The sequence below is a fragment of the Asparagus officinalis genome, chromosome 4, assembly GCF_001876935.1.
Source record: "Asparagus officinalis chromosome 4, Aspof.V1, whole genome shotgun sequence".
Taxonomy (NCBI): Eukaryota; Viridiplantae; Streptophyta; class Magnoliopsida; order Asparagales; family Asparagaceae; genus Asparagus; species Asparagus officinalis.
In genome coordinates this window covers 18,439,078-18,443,270 of record NC_033797.1, presented here as the reverse complement: position 1 = coordinate 18,443,270, position 4,193 = coordinate 18,439,078, and positions in this window count along the sequence as shown.

Below are 4,193 nucleotides of genomic sequence, written 5' to 3'. Positions count from 1 at the left end.
CTCAAAAAATCCCCTCTCTTTCTCTATTCATGTGTGAGGGAGAGTACAAAATCTTCCCTAATTTCAGTTATGCTGACCAATTTAATCTTAGGAGTAAGAAGAACACTTCCAATTCGAACCCTACCTTTTTTTAGCCCTAAGTTAGAGCAATAAACTCCCTTTCAACTCATTTGAATGATCACAACTACCCGCAATATCGTCAGGCCGCGTCAGATGCACATGATGAATCATGTTATTCTATTTAGCAGGATATTTAGCTTCGGCAAAAAATAAATTTTACTTGTCACTGTGGTCCATAAATTATACTATATCATCGCCCGAGTAACAAAATATACCAACATGTCATGGAGAATCAACAAGAAATATCAACATGGCAACTTTTCCCTTCTAGAACGAGGCAACTTTTCCCTTCTAGAACGAAAGACGTATTTGCGGCTTTAACGGGTCCTCCATGAAATAGGACCGTTTTAATAAATATCAGTCCATTAATATTTTTCTTTTTTTTTTTCTTTTTTTTATAGAAACCACCTCGTCGATCTATTTCCTTGGAATGTGACACTTTTGGTCAAAACTTGTGCCATTAATACCCCAACTATCAAAGTTGCCCCCACCCAATATTACCACGTGAATTTCACGGTTTTCAATCTCAGAGTCCTACCTGTCATCAACCGGTGAAGGTGATTCGGGTTCGAGGGTTAATTTTGACGGCATTGAGGAAGGAATTGATACGGGTTTTGATGTTGGAGACGGCGTTAGGGGAGGAATTGACGGGGTCTACGATTTTGGTAGAGGAAGCCGGAGAGAGCACCACGGAGGGATTGGAGACGGGTGATGGATTCAGGGATTGGAAACTTCAGTGTAATCAAAAATTCTTCTTCTTCTTCAACTACCTTCTCGAGCTGTTCAAACTCCTCCTTGACTTCTTCCTTTTCCTCATCCAATTGTGACGGCGACACGGATGAAATGAAACCATGAGATCACCGTAGAGAAAAAAAAAAATGGGAAGGGAAAAGATAAATGTTTCACCTATGAAGGGAGCTAACTCACGTGAAATTCACATGATATATATGGACGGGGCCAACATTGACAGTTTGTATATTAATTAGGGAAAAATGCTTCCAGCCCCCAAAAGCCAAGTGACCATGCTTCCCACCCCCAGGACTTGGTCAATGGGCGTTTTACCCCTAAAAATAAAGAATCTATTCTCTGAGCCCCCAAAACACAAAACCCAAGACATTAAAACATGTGAAGACCATAATACCCTTCTCTCTCTCTTTCTTTTTTTATTAAAATATGATAGGGATTATTTTATTATTTTTGTTTTCTCTCTCTCTTTATCATGATGTACCAAGAGGATAGTTGAAATGATTGATGAGGATTATTTTATTATTTTCGTTTTTTATTATTTTGGTTGTTTGTATTGGGAGGTTGTTAAAGTTACGGGTTGATTGTTAAGGTTACGGGTTGGTTGTTAAGGTTAAGGGTTTGTTGTTAAGGTTATGAATCCTCTCTCTCTCTCTTTCTTTTTTTATTAAAATATGATGGGGATTATTTTATTATTTTTGTTTTCTCTCTCTCTTTATCATGATGTACCAAGAAGATAGTTGAAATGATTGATGAGGATTATTTTATTATTTTTGTTTTTTATTATTTTGGTTGTTTGTATTGGGAGGTTGTTAAAGTTACGGGTTGATTGTTAAGGTTACGGGTTGGTTGTTAAGGTTAAGGGTTTGTTGTTAAGGTTATGAATCCTCTCTCTCTCTCTTTCTTTTTTTATTAAAATATGATGGGGATTATTTTATTATTTTTGTTTTCTCTCTCTCTTTATCATGATGTACCAAGAGGATAGTTGAAATGATTGATGAGGATTATTTTATTATTTTTGTTTTTTATTATTTTGGTTGTTTGTATTGGGAGGTTGTTAAAGTTACGGGTTGATTGTTAAGGTTACGGGTTGGTTGTTAAGGTTAAGGGTTTGTTGTTAAGGTTATGAATCCTCTCTCTCTCTCTTTCTTTTTTTATTAAAATATGATGGGGATTATTTTATTATTTTTGTTTTCTCTCTCTCTTTATCATGATGTACCAAGAGGATAGTTGAAATGATTGATGAGGATTATTTTATTATTTTCGTTTTTTATTATTTTGGTTGTTTGTATTGGGAGGTTGTTAAAGTTACGGGTTGATTGTTAAGGTTACGGGTTGGTTGTTAAGGTTAAGGGTTTGTTGTTAAGGTTATGAATCCTCTCTCTCTCTCTTTCTTTTTTTATTAAAATATGATGGGGATTATTTTATTATTTTTGTTTTCTCTCTCTCTTTATCATGATGTACCAAGAGGATAGTTGAAATGATTGATGATGATTATTTTATTATTTTCGTTTTTTATTATTTTGGTTGTTTGTATTGGGAGGTTGTTAAAGTTACGGGTTGATTGTTATATCATGATGTACCAAGAGGATCTTTAGATAGGTAACCCTAACAATTAAACCCGTAACCTTAACAATTAAACCCGTAACCTTAACAACAAATCCATAACCTTAACAACAAATCCACAACCTTAACAACAAACCCTTAACCTTAACAACCAACCCGTAACCTTAACAATCAACCCGTAACTTTAACAACCTCCCAATACAAACAACCAAAATAATAAAAAACGAAAATAATAAAATAATCCTCATCAATCATTTCAACTATCCTCTTGGTACATCATGATAAAGAGAGAGAGAAAACAAAAATAATAAAATAATCCCCATCATATTTTAATAAAAAAAGAAAGAGAGAGAGAGGATTCATAACCTTAACAACATACCCTTAACCTTAACAACCAACCCGTAACCTTAACAATCAACCCGTAACTTTAACAACCTCCCAATACAAACAACGAAAATAATAAAAAAACAAAAATAATAAAATAATCCTCATCAATCATTTCAACTATCATCTTGGTACATCATGATAAAGAGAGAGAGAGATAGAGAAATAATAAAATAATCCTCATCATATTTTAATAAAAAAAGAAAGAGAGAGAGAAGGGTATTATGGTCTTCGCATGTTTTAATGTCTTGGGTTTTGTGTTTTGGGGGCTCAGAGAACACAATCTTTATTTTTAGGGGTAAAACACCCATTGACCAAGTCTTGGGGGTAGGAAGCACGTTCACTTGGCTTTTGGGGGCTGGAAGCATTTTTCCCTATTAATTATTGTACAGATTTTGATCAGAAGTGGTAAATTAGGAGGGAGTACTATTTATAAGTTGGTTTTTTTTCTTCCAAAAACAACATTAATGATGCATGGTCTCCATCTGTTTTGTAAACTTAATGGTTTCGATGAAAAAAAACCCTATATAAAAACTAGACAAATAGAAACAAGCAAGCATGATTGTTCTTTAATTTAAAAAAAACAAATAATACTTGCGTTAGCTATGCATTTGATTTGGCTATGTCTACTATATATGGTACATACGGATTTATCTAGGTTAAGAAGCTAAACTTGTTTTCGGCAAAAACTTGACCAGAACTAGTTTAGTTTCTTTTAATTCATTAATCTTCTCTTACTTAACGAGATTAAGACTAGAACACCTTCCACCTGGACCAATCGTAATCTGATTAAGGACTTAACCAGGTTAAGAGATTTTTACCAAACACACCCTTAAGTTTAAACACATATGCGTTTTTAGTTTTCACGGACATCGATCATCCTACGCCCAACCAGGTTAAAAGTTAGACCACATATGTAGCTAAACTTTAACCTAGGCTAAAGTTTAACAAGATACCAAGCAAGGGTAAAACAAAAGAAAAATTCCTCAAGGACCCAAAATATGGGACCAATAGAGGGGACAAGTGATGTGTCTCCCTCCTATTGAATAATGAGTTGATCATCATTAATGATGGCCAACTCATTATCCAATAAGAAGGAGACACATCACTTGTCCCCTCTATTAGTACCATATTTTGGGTCCCTGTAGCAAAGCTCAAAACAAAATTTTAACATGACGACTTTTAACTCTTCTTTAACCTCATACCAAGCATGCCCTTAATATAAGTTAATTAATACATACGAAGCGGTCCAGTCAAACAACGACTTTTGTCATCAACATGGAGAACCAGTCCAAAGTCCAATCGTACCTGGCCCCTAATTAAATCACACCATCTCAGAAATTATCTCTCCATTCAAACTTGACAGCTCCAAACTGATT